The following is a 12,990-nucleotide window of genomic DNA, read 5'->3' as shown; positions in this document are numbered from 1 at the left end:
AGAATAGTTTTCTTTGACAAAACGTTGTTACTTTGCAGTTTTGGCGCTGTTCTTTGAAGCGAAAAAATCAGGAAATTGAGTCTCAGTTCAATATTACTCGAATTTTATATATTTCTCCAGGCGTATAAATGTCATAGTTCCCAAAAATTTCAAGAGCATTGCCGCATTTTATGTTAACGATTTTCGTAACGCAATTGCTGAGAGGGAGGTCAAACGTTAAGCAGGAACATTTAACTGAGGACATGTTTCAGAAAATGCAATATTTTGAGGACCATTAAACAAAAGCCATCTTCGGTTTCCTTCAAACTCTTCGGAATCAAACCCATGCACATGGTCTAACTTAAAATGTAAAAATATGCTGCATGACTTTTGTGCGAATGGAGTTACAAAGCATGAAAAGTGGTAAAAATTTACGTAAACTGAATAACCATGACATCGAGCGAGCAGGAAGCTATATTTAGTTGCCTTGTCAATCATTTTAGGTCGTTAATGTGTTCTGTGGATGTCAATAAATGAAGGATTTACCAACAAAAATACAGGAAGAGATGGTTTCAAGGAGCAAATTATGACTACATTTTTCTGCGCATTTTACAAAAACTCGCAGGTGAATCTTAGCAACATAGTGTGCCGCAAGGCTTAGTCACAAGCTTCGCAAGAATCGGTTTCAAGGTCTTTTTACGAATGCAAGCCTGTGTACACACCATGAGCAGCACCCTCGAGCAGGAGCAGCACCCTCGAGCCACTCGTGCACCTTTGCGAGAGTGCAGCTTGCGTGGGCGGTGTCATGGTAAGTGTCATCGCTTTTTTTGCCAGTGATACTACTGAAATTTTCCCGGTAGAACTACGGTCAAGTTTTTTGCGAAGAAAAAATGCAGAAGAACGCTTCTTTTTTCGAGGAATTGTTTAGCTTCACTAATGACTCTGCTCTGAAAGCACCGAATGTACTCGTGTGGCACCAGTTTCCTTAAGCACTGTTGAAGGTGTTCCACGAAAGTGTCCGGGCTTACTTGTCTTCTGTACAAGTCTCCTTTATGCCAGGTTGTGAACAAAATTTCATATTCTTCTGGGATCTCTAGGTCAGAGGTGGTAATAGCTGTGATAATAGTAAATAATAATAATAATAATATTTGCTCGGATTTAACATCCCAAAACTACGATAAGATTATGAGATACGCCGTAGTGAATTGTTCCGGAAATTTCAATCACCTAGTGTTTTTCAACGCGCACCTAAATCTAAACACACAGGCCCGTAGAATTTCCGACTCCATCGATAAAGTGGCCACAGCAGCCGGGATTATTTTCTGCGACGTGCGGGTCAGCAGCCGAGTGCCTTAGCCACTACACCACTGTCGAAGGTTCAGCTTTGGCTGACAGCCGTTTCATGTAGCGGAACTGGCCATATTGTAACTTATGTTGCGTTTAATAAATTCAAATTATAGATACTATTACCCGGTGGATGCGCCAAACTATAGTTAGAAGAGGAACAAGTGAAAAGAGTGAAAAAACATCTTTAAGCAAAAAGAGAAAAAAAGGCTTTGTGTTAATCCATTCGTTAACCTGGGGCTGCACTTCACAAGTGAGAACATACTTTTTTCGGTGCTTCGAATCTATAGCCTTCTGCCACAAGAATGCTTGTGATGCCGTTTGTATTTACTTTCATGAAACTAAACAAATGAAGTTCCTACTTGTGTGAGTATTATTCCTGCAACAATATCTTAACATATAAAGGGTTTCTTTGTTCATACAAATTTCTGTCGCTAATTACGACTATACTGGCTGATCTGAACGATTGAAAAACAGTCATTGCACTCCTTCCGTTTTGTGTACGTTGTTTTTCTTTTGGGAATAGATATTGAATACCGAAAATGTCTCACTTAATTATAAGATAAATTCTTCCCTGATCGCCCATGAGTGGATATGAGCCATGCTTGAAAATTCATCATCTTCATAAGTTCGCTCCAGTACTGCTTGCAAATTATATACGTGCTTGTGGCTTTGCCTGACAAGATTGGCCAAAAAGTGCTGAACGATCGCGTCCTTGCGAATGAGACATCATGATGCTGAGTACCCGCAGCCAAGGGAATCGAGCCAGTATCGAGAAGCGCATGACAGCAAACCAAAACAGTTCTAATGCAAGAATAGGAGCTCTACGAAGGGAAGTCCAGGAGCGAAAGCGTTACCTTATGGACTACAAAAACTTAAAATGTTTGTTAGGCAAAGACCCCAAAGAACAATTCAACGACATCTTGTACGAAAAGAGCACGTTCAACACGGTCAACACATACTTCCGCTCCCGTATGAAGGCTCTCCAAGAAACGGCTGAGCGCCTCACTATTGAAAACTCGCAACTTTTTGGCACAGCACCCATATAGCGCCGTCTATCACCACGTGCCATCACCAGAGCATGGAAAGAGGTCACAGAGCGGCAGTACGGGGAAAATGCCTGCCCAATGGTCGAGGCGCGCCTCAGATCCCTGCACCGTCCATTAAAAATAACGGACGGACAACTACCCAGAACATAAAATAATATGACTAAACGGGTGGAAAAAGTCGTCCCTCATAGCGACTCAAACCAACGCTGTTTGTTTCATGAGAAGTGGAGCTATATTGTTACGTGTAAAACAGACCCCGCGGGCGCAGACTTTAAGGTATATATACATTTATTACACACACACACACACACACACACACACACACACACACACGCACGCACGCACGCACGCACACACACACACACACACACACACACACACACAACTGTTTTGTTGAGCTGAACTGCCAATACGTAGAGCTCGTGAACAGTTTATCTGCTGTCGTTCTCTTCTTCGTCGTGTTTATCGCTATACCAGTGGTACAGGGCAATATCATTATTTCATCGAAAATCGTGAGAAAGGGCCAATGGTGCCACCTGGTGGCAAGACAACCATTCAATGTACCCTGTCACGTGACAGTAGACTGGTGCACGTGGTCAACAATTTCCTTGTTAATGTTGAAATATTGTTGACTCATTTGTAGTAAAAGATGTTTGTCCACAAAAATGTACACATATGCATGTGTTAGTAGTCATTGGTGTACCAACTCTTTCATTAGTGGGGGCGCTAACGTCAGCCGGACGCAATTGCAATGGGTGATTTTTCATACACACAGCACTTGTTGAAAAGCGTAAAAAAGGGACACGTAGCAAGATATAAACGGCATGCATTGGGACAACATGTGTATATATGTGTGTCTTGTGTCTTGCATGTAGTAGTATTACATGAGATGCTTTTTAAGAACTATCTCGCAAATTTCCGCATGAATACAGTTATGGTATTGTCGGCCTGCCCAACAGAATATATTTGCATTATTGAATGAATGTTCAATGATTATAACCAGGTCACTAAGACACCAAATTTTAAATCCAGGGCAATCTCTAGAGAACCAAAGTTTTTTTAGATTTCTAGCTGCTTATCTACATATCTCATTAGCTACATGTTGGTACTCTCGTATTTGCCTGATTACTTTATACAGACAGAAATCGGCATGGTAGAGGGCTTGAAAACATGACAACATGCCTATGCTGACGAAATAACGTGAAAATCAAATGTATGTCATAAAACTCTTTCTTTCAGTAATGTTTCTCATACCCGTTTACCACAGGCTGCGGCATGCGGGTATGCACCCAAAAGTTTGTATCTACGTAGGAGCAGCGACAACAGACGTATCTAATCTGAACGCGAGAAACTTTCAAAAATCTGGCATTGGCAGCATTGATACTATGAGTGCTAAGAATAAAAATCAGGTTCCAGAAGGAATCCCAATCCAGCATTTCGTGTGGCAGTCATGTATTCTACCACAGAACCACGCACCGTGCTGAATCTGCTTTGGTAAAGGTACTGTGGAGATAACAAGTTGGTGCAAAGGGATTATGGTTTCTATGCTAGCTATCTAAATTTATAAGAAGAAGATTGATATTCCATATGTACTCCTACTATACAGATGCACGCCATTTCCGGCTAAACCCCTACTATATAGGTGAACGTCATGTCCTGTTAACATCAGTTGTATATTCAGTATCGCACCGCAAGGAGCCTTCAAGGACAATCATCACAGCAGAAATATTTGAAAATGTTTTCTGTAATAAATCATCCCCTGGTAAGATTTTCATTTTCTCGTAACAATGGTAATTTTGTGATTACTGTGGTGAAGCAAAACTTCGCCTTAGTATTGGTTTCCTCAGCGTGCAACCGACAGTGACCACGGTCAAATGTAGTGGGGCTCAGTCCCCCTAACTTTTCTCAGTGGGGTGGGGGAGAGGGGGGCTCCCACTTCTCTTGCCTCTCCCCCTCCCGGCTGATACGGCTATGTTTGTAGTACGCAATAAAGTGGCGCTGTCTTTGCATAACATAATAATCCTATGCTATATAGAGGTAAAATGTAGGAAAGCTGTAGCCACATCGTCTCATTGTAACGGCTTGTTATCTTTAAAAGTAGCTGTAAAGCTCAGAATAGACGTGACTAAGCATAGTTACAGGAACTCCGGTGAATACAGATTAAGTACAGCATGCATGCACAAGTCGCTATAAGGGCTAACGGCATACTATATAAAGGTAATATGGTAGAAGTTCTGGAAACTGACTGATAGCAACACCACACTTGGTTTTAAATCCAACTCACCTAAACAAATCTATGCACTCTTTAACTGCTGGAAGCAACAGATCATGGGGAATTATTTGCATTATTATATCCTGCATGATCTGTTTCTTCGTGCGGTTGAAGAGTGCATAGATTTGTTTGGCTCTGTTACATTTCAAACCGAGTGTGGTGTTCCTAAGAGTTGGTTTCTAGAAAGTTTTATCATTTTACCTCAAGTCGACGTACATTTCATGGGATGAGAAGCCTTTTATTCAAAAGGGCGGAATCTTTATGGGGTCATGTATAGTGCCCACATTTAGCGACATATTCTCAAGTAGAATTGACAGATCGATTAACCTATACATTTTGATGAATTTAACGTCAAGAAAGTGTTCAGGTATGTCGATTTTTATCTTGTTTTGCTAACTAACCACACAGCAGCATATGAGGCAAGTTTGGTAAAAAAAAACCTAGCAATTTTCTGAGTGTTTTAAACCCTTAACATTTGTTTACGAACTGTCTGAGAGTGATGCTATAAAATTCCTCGTTATCTTCTTCACCTTTTATCCTAACTGCATTTGTTGGGCAAACCAACCATGCATAAACAAACCGCGATCCTTTCTTACCAATAGGCTTATTCCAAACTCGTAAAAAGAGGCATTATCAGTCATTGTTTCCGTCATGTATTAAGCAAATCTTGTGAGCACGAAATCGCCAAAATTTTTCATAATGAGTCAGACCAATTGTCAAAAGCAGGTTATGCTCTGCCCATTCAAACTTTAGTTGCAGAAGGCTTGCTTCGTATGCTTCGCAACCCGGCATCTACAGCGCCTCATGATGCCGAGAAATCGAAGCACCTAGTCGTCATAGCATACCATCATCACAAGATATCGCACAACCCAAAGAAATGAGCTAAGCGCTTTGAAGTTAGCATTGTCTTTTCGGCTCGCAAGAAGTTGGCCAGCTTTAGTAGCCTTCATGACCACGACGGAAAACCCAAAGGTTGTAATAAGAAGCATCGAAATGTTTTTGTTCCCTGCGTCATTTGCATTGTTGATCGTGTCCCGCTCTCTTGTGGTAAATAGTGTATTGCACAGATGAGCTGTTGCCTTAATGATAGATTAAGAGAACATTGTAATAACGTGAAAATGGCCGAGGGAATTGGCTGGCCAGTCATTGTGAATCCTGCGGCTGCTGACTGATATTCAATGCATGCACAGTTATCAAGAGAAGGTTTGACAAGCTGACTTGAGATATTATTGAGGTTGAGGCTATTGCATCACTGGGGCTTAAGTGCGTCATCACTCTCTCGCTTATGCTCAGTGATAAGGAATTCTATTTTTTAAGGAATAATGTTTTTTGTGCTCATCATATATGTCATGTGGCATTCTTCTGGTGATATAGACGAGCGTGCGGTTGTAATAAACACTATGTTAGAAATTAGCGCCTGTATCGTATGTCCTCTTCTTGTTTCTTCATTTTTTTAGCACTATTTTCAGTCGTCAGATCAAGAAAGAAAGCATTTTCGCAAAGACTTGAAGTATTGAAGTAATTGGAAAATAGGGAGGCTGTAAACTCAGGAGGCACCCCAAGGCAACCACCAGGTGCATCCATCGGCACAGCAGCAATATGTGGGTGAAACTGAAGAGCACCTGTATACTTGGATTTTTCATTTATTTGCAAATACTTCAGGCCCTATTTAGGCTCAAGAAGGAGTGGGTGCAGAAATGTCAGTGAGATTTAAAAAAAATCAGTAAGAAGGTACGAAAGTTGCAAAAGTTTGCAACATGAATGAGGATTGTTATAAATATGTAGCAACACAAAAATACAAAAATTTGCAGCAACAATGAGCTTTAGGTGCATGCATTAATGAACGTCGGCCAAAAGTAAGCTCGATATTCCCCTATGGTGCGCTTTCTAATCGTAACACTATCGAATTTATTAAGTTTTTAACAGTAAAAAGGCTGGAAGTTTAACTGAAGCGAATATTCATTCTGTTGATATTTATTCATGCCGATATTCAGTCATGTGATGTTCATCCTTTGCTTATTTGCTTTTTATTACAGAATGCCTACACCTCATCGTACCTGAAAGGCCCCGAAATGCAGTGGAGATTGCCGCAGAGTTTGAAGACTTGTCAGTGGAGATCCTGGATGTCATTGCTGGTTACAGCCCTTGTGCAGATATATTATGCATTTATAGTGAAATATGCACCGCACAACCAAAACACATTTGCTGTGCTGAAACGCTCCTGCGGGCGAAAGTGTGCATCAATACCACCACAAGGGTAGTGGTTAATCGCAGCTATAGAAAAGAAACATGGCGAACGATTGAGGAGCCCCAAAATTTGAATAAATGTTTCATTCATAATCTGTATTTTTGTTTTTACTGCCAAGCTGAGCTTTTGTTAATACTTACTTGTTAGGAAATGAATCGCCACTCATATTTTTTGTCCAACCTAAGTTTATCTGAGTTAAGCTGATGCATTTTCTTTATTGTGGAGATAGGTTTGCACTGGGCTTACCTACTAAGCGCAATCGTGTAGGGATGCGACGTCCTCCACTGCCACTGCGTGCGAAGACGCTGTGGCCGGGTTCATCGTTTTCTCCGGCACGGCGCAGAAACCACGCACGAGGCAGGATAACAACAACAACGGGTTTATGAACCCAAAATGCAGCATAGTGCGACACTCACGGGCTTGCAGGCCGTACAGGGAACTCCGCAAGGCCGAGCAAGTACGCTTGCCTAGGGCACGACGACTCCCGCACAAGGGCCGAAGTCGAACGCACGAACGAGAAGCCGCCTGCTTAGCAGCGCGTGAACCCCTCGTGAAGGCCTGAGAGCATCTGCCGCGACGAGCGAATCGTCGGGCGCAACAAAGCTCGTAGGAGAGGAGGGTGTCACGCGCGGCCCAAAGGGAAATGGCGCTGCGTTGTGACGTAGGCCAGCGTAGCGTGCCTGGACATGCCAGCGTGGGAAGGAGCCGACGGTTGACTAGCCCAGACCATAAGGCGCCCTGGCAGCCATCTTGGCGGATGCCGGTGCTTATGCGCACCCGGGCTACGTTGTCGGCGTGCGCGGGGCAGCTGGGGAACGAGGCGCCAGGTAGGAGGGCGCTCTCGATTCGTAAATCCTCCCCCTCCTGAGACCGAGGCCGCCCTAAAGACGCCGTAATAACAGAATCAACCGACACCGAAAAAACAGGTCCAGCTCTGTGCCGTCCACGAGATCGACGGGGGTCCCGGTGTCTTCATTCGGCGGCGTCTCAGCAGGAACCAGGGGCCACGGGAGGGCGGCAGACACCGCAGCAGCGATGGCCGACTTGAATGAAGAGTTCATGACGAGCGCCGCTACGACCGCCTGAACGGAGTCGGTCGACAGGGCAAGTTGAAGGCCCGGGCCTGGCGGCACCGCCGGAAGGGACAGGACTGCAGGGGCACCGCCGGACTTCGCTCGGTGAACCCTCGAACGGAGGTAGGTAGCCTCGTGCACCAGCAGGACACCACAAGCTTCGCAGTGGGAGGCCTCAGGAACAGGCGACATTGAGGCACCTCCGGAAGCGTCGAGCAAGTTCGAATGGTTGCGTCCGCAGAAAGGACGTGGGACGGACTCTGGGTCTAACCCCATCCAGACTATGCGTTGCTTGGACCAGCGACGAGTCGACACGAAGGCGGCCGGGGTCTCAGTGCTTTGTTGGAACGTCCACGTAGCGACTCCATACGAGGCGGTGTCTTGCTAGCCGGGGCCGAGGGGTGTAGTTGGAATTGCTGGCCCCGCATTGCAAGAAAGAGGAAAAAGAAAGAGTGTGAGGACGACGCCAGAGCTAGCCTCAGGATGGCTCGCGCGCTATTGGTTTGCCTCTGGTGGTGACGTGCCGGTGACGGGCGCGCTGGTAAGGCAGCGACACCGACTAAACTTGGGCACCTGCACCTCATTTTCAGCCATGCTCGCCGCTTACCATAGACCCTCTCCGGCTAAGCAGTGCAGCCCCCGCCATAATCGATGGTAACGAGGGACGGGGTCTGGGTAGCAAAGAAAATACTTCAGTTGGGTGCTCGAGCTGCCCATTCAGACGCCGCGGAAGACTCAGAGAGGGCATTGTTAGCTCCCCCAATATTGCCCGCTTCATGGTCATTTGAAGCAAAGACATGGGGCGAATTTTCGCTCAGCCGCCGATCTCCCGAAGACACGCCGGCAGTCACGGAATCACGGAAACACAGAGAAGTGTTTACGGCTGTTCCATCGTGCCGAAGCACCCTCGGTCTTCGGTGTATTGGATGGGTCGCTACCGTGCGGCGAGGGCGCGAGCGAGTGAATTTCGATAAGATGGCGATAGCACGGTGATGGTTTCAATGAGCGAAGAGGTTCCGACTGTCAACGGGAAGTGCCTCCGCGACGCCTTCAGTATAGACAGCAGCAATGGCATTAATACGCCCTAGATCGTCGTATTAGCTGCTTTGCTGTAGCAGGCGAGGCACTCGTGCGCATCCGGTCATGCAGAGGTCGATGAGGAGGCACTTCACGTCAGATGGGCCGGCCAAACTGGCGTCTATTTCGCACGTAAATGTGCGCGAGGCTTCCATGTCATTCGGAACTGCGTTGTTGACTGAAACACGCTTCACGTTTGATGTGTTGGTGTCTAATTCAGATGTGAGCGTCTGGGCGTCTGCCATTACAGGCGGAATCGCGTTTCTGCAAGGGCAGTTGGGACTGGTATGGTGTGTGACAAGCGCGATGCATGTGATTGAACGTTAGATGGTGATTTCGAACTTTAATTCGCACATGAGCATTGACCATGCAAGCAGTGGTGCGTATGATGTAGTGGTTCATTGAATTAAACAAAACAAAAAAGTCACTCTTCTACAACTCTTGCGGCTAGCATGGTTTGGCTCAGCTCTTACAGAAAGAGGGAAAAAGGAATGCAGAAAGGCAGAAGAACAATAGTTATATCGCGAGAACGGAACGACAACACAGACAAGGAGACGTCTTCATCTTGTCTCTATGTCGTCGTTTTGTTCTCGTGCTATAACTATCGTCATGCCATACGAATTAGCACAAGCTACCGCAGAATAGTGGTGGTGGTAGCGGCTAGAAGGTGAGAAAGGGCACCTAATTTCTGCAACCCGGTCGGGAGCATGGCGCAGTGCCTACAAAAGGGAAAGGATGAGAAAGAGTGCGGTGGCAGGTTGTGTGTGCTTCCCTACGATGGAACAGCCGGAAAAACTCCACACATTCCATCGCGCGCGCGTGTGTGCATCACTAGCATGTCACCTATAGGCGTGCACGTCCCCTACAGAGAGGAACCAATAGCGCGCGAGCAGTCCTGATGCTCACGCCGAGGGAGCATTCGACGGAGGCGGCATGGACGCGGCTAGTGCCTGCGGAATGACCGAAGGTGCGGCTGGTCTCCCGGGCTTCTTGGAGGAACGGGCCATCAAGAAGGACATCACGAATGCTGGGGTGTCGCTGAAAAGCAGAATCACAACAGAAGGTGCGGTCCTGGAGGCGCGACAGGCTGGCCCAATAAAGAGAGCCTACTCCGTCGGATTGAAGGTTGCGTGAACGAATAGGGCGCACGCTTCCCTTCTCCCGCCGACTACGCGGAAGATACCCAGTGAGCCATCGGGGAAATGGCTTTTCTCTCTCGAGCATCCGGGAGCGCTTAGAACTGGGTGGATATTCCGTGCGCAGGGCGTGTAATGGTATTCCCAGGGAGAAAGCTCGCCAGGTTGCCAATACTGTTGCTGCTGGATGGGCTCTCGCACAGCAGGAAATCTCCGCTCCCTTACATAAAGGGGAAAACGTCCCGCTACATGCCGTGGTCAAAAATCAGCCTAAGTGCGTTTTCGCAGGTTGTGTCGGTGGCGTGGTTTGGAACCAGCCTTATCCCGGTTTCCCTGAGGTTTGGTGACCGCCTCCCCCTCCCCGAAGTCGTTGCTGCAGGCAACGAAAGGTTTGAGGTCGGAGACGTTAACTGGACCGCTGACTGGTCTCCTTTGGGAGTCAGCCAGCTTGTATACCAGGGGCAACACTTTGGTGTGCACTCGGTATGGGCCCAACCACTTGGCCGAGATGCCTTTGGCAGCGTCACTCAAGACGTGATTTCGCCTGAGGACGAGATCGCCGACATCGTAACGGACATCCCGACGCGACCGGTCGTATCGAGTCTTCTGACCAGCTCGCGCTTTTGCCAGGTTGGAACGCGCCAGGTCGAAGGCCGCGTCCATCCGTGAGCGCAGTTCCGCTGCGTAGCCAAACGGGCTCATTTTCGCGGCGCTTGCCCCGCCGCCGCCCCGTAGGACGCGGTCCATGGCGTTAGGCAGCTCTTTCCCAAAGTTGAGGAAAGCGGGCGTGTACCCTGCCGAGCGATTGACCGTAGACCACAAAGAGAAGCCGATCTCGTTAAGACAAACATCCCAATTCCTGTGTTGCTGCGCAAAGGCTGTCAGCAAGGGCTTGAGGTGCCGGTTGATCCGCTCGGTCGGGTTGGCCAGTGGGTGATACGTGGTTGTTTCATGGTGCTCAATGCCAAAGGCAGCAAACGCATCCACAAACATGTTGGCCGTGAAATAGGACGCATTGTCCGTGATCAACTCCGCCTGAAAGCCAAAGCGGGTAAAGACCTCGGTCAACTTGTCCCAGATTACGCGTGCCGTTAGCTTCCGAAGGGGAAACAGTTCGACCAGCTTCGTGAAGTGATCTGTGACAGCCAGGGAAAAACATGGCCTCTCCGGCTTCTTGGGAAATGTTCCATAATATCACAGGCCGCGACCTGCCAAGGTTGTTGGCTGTCGATCGGCTGCATGAGCGCGGGAGGCTTTTCACCGCGAGGCTTCACGCATTGGCACACGCGGCATGAGTGGGCGTAGTGAAGGGTGTCGTGCTTCATGCCAGGCCAGGTAGCGGAGCGGCACAAGTTTTGAAAAGTCTTAAGGCCACTCGCGTGTCCGACCAACCGCGAGTCGTGGAAATAACCTAGGGTGGCTTTCCTTAGACTGCGGGGTATCTCCACCTTGAAAGACTCCTGGGGAGCTTCTTCATTTGGGACGTAGTTCAGGAGAACGCCGTCGGCATTAAGCAGGTACGAGTACAAAGTGTCCGCAGCAACACCAGCCTGCGTACGGCACTCGGCGCCGAGAGCAATACCAGCTGTCTTCGCGCCCGGCGGCTTGACCGCGCCGCTCTGCTTGGGAGCTCAGCTCTTTGAGCTCATCAACGATGTGTTGACAAAACGGATCGTCCTGTTGTGCCTTGAGCAGCTCCTCTCTGCTAAAGACGATACCGGTGGACGTGACAGGGTCTACCAGGTATGCGTCCTCACCCGAGGCTGTCGACTCGAAAGTCACATCGCCATCAGAGTTCGCGCCTTTCGACCCTTTGGAGCCAGAGGGCCCGGGGTCTACTTGATGCGATAGCTCTCGGGAGTGGCGGTCACAAGTGCCGGACGCCAAAACGGGAGCACGTGACAAAGCGTCAGCCACGACGTTCAAACTCCCTTTCCGGTAGCACACAACAAAGTTGTACCGCTGCAAGGTCAACGCCCAGCGCGCGAGGCGGCCGGAGGGCTCGCGCAAGCGCTTAAGCCAAGTGAGTGCCATGTGGTTTGTTTCCACCACGAATGGCACGCCGTCGACATAGCAGTCCAACTTCCGGAGAGCAAAAACTATAGCGAGACATTCCCTTTCTGTAACGCTATAGTTACGCTTGGCGGTGTCAAGTGACCGGCTCGCGATGGCGACTGGCCGGAGGACGCCGTTGTGCTCCTAAAGGAGTTCCGCGCCGAGACCCAGGTCGCTCGCGTCCGCTTGGACAACGAAGTCCCTGTTCAGGTTGGGCAGCTTTAACTCCGCTGTGGCCACTAGAGCTTCGGAAAGCGCCTTGAAGGCTCGCTCTCTTTCTGGCCCCCAGCTCCATCGTGCCGACTTTTTCAAGAGTGCAGTCAAGGGCGCTTGGAGGGCCGCACAGTTTGGGATGAACTGTCGATAGTAGTTCACCATGCACCAAAAGCGTTTCAGGCCCTGAATGTTTGCCGGCGTCGGGTACTCCACAATGGCTCATACCTTCTTCTCGCACGGCAGAACACGACCGCTAGTAATGGTAAAGCCCAGCAGTGAGATGCGAGCCTCAGCTATTTGAGCTTTCTTCGGGTTCAAAGTCAACCCGGCGGCACGCAACCTCCCGAGGACATCCTCCAAGTTTTGAAGGTGTTCCTAGAACGTTCGAGAGAAGATGAAGATGTCGTCGAGGTACGCCATAGCGTGTTGCCATTAAGCGTCCCCTAGAACGCGGTCTATCAATCTCTGGAAAGTAGCTTCAGCTCCAGAACAGCCAAACGGCATGCGGGTGAACTCGTACAAACCTCTGTGAGAGGTGAAT

General features: G+C 48.2%; 1 long non-coding RNA gene across 1 annotated transcript in view; it reads left to right on the top strand.

Moving 5' to 3' along the window:
• The window catches only part of LOC142775956 (uncharacterized), a 65,724-nt gene extending 58,740 nt beyond the window's left edge, over nt 1–6,984 (top strand). Inside the window, exons 2-3 of the long non-coding RNA XR_012887179.1 lie at nt 605–787; nt 6,681–6,984. This is a non-coding gene — a long non-coding RNA (uncharacterized LOC142775956). The remainder of the gene's footprint in view (nt 1–604; nt 788–6,680) is intronic.
• Nucleotides 6,985–12,990: the final 6,006 nt, after the last annotated feature.

Source organism: Rhipicephalus microplus, chromosome X, assembly GCF_043290135.1.
Source record: "Rhipicephalus microplus isolate Deutch F79 chromosome X, USDA_Rmic, whole genome shotgun sequence".
NCBI classification, from domain to species: domain Eukaryota; kingdom Metazoa; phylum Arthropoda; class Arachnida; order Ixodida; family Ixodidae; genus Rhipicephalus; species Rhipicephalus microplus.
Note: the sequence above shows the minus strand (reverse complement) of the source record. Positions and strands in the feature narration are given on the sequence as shown.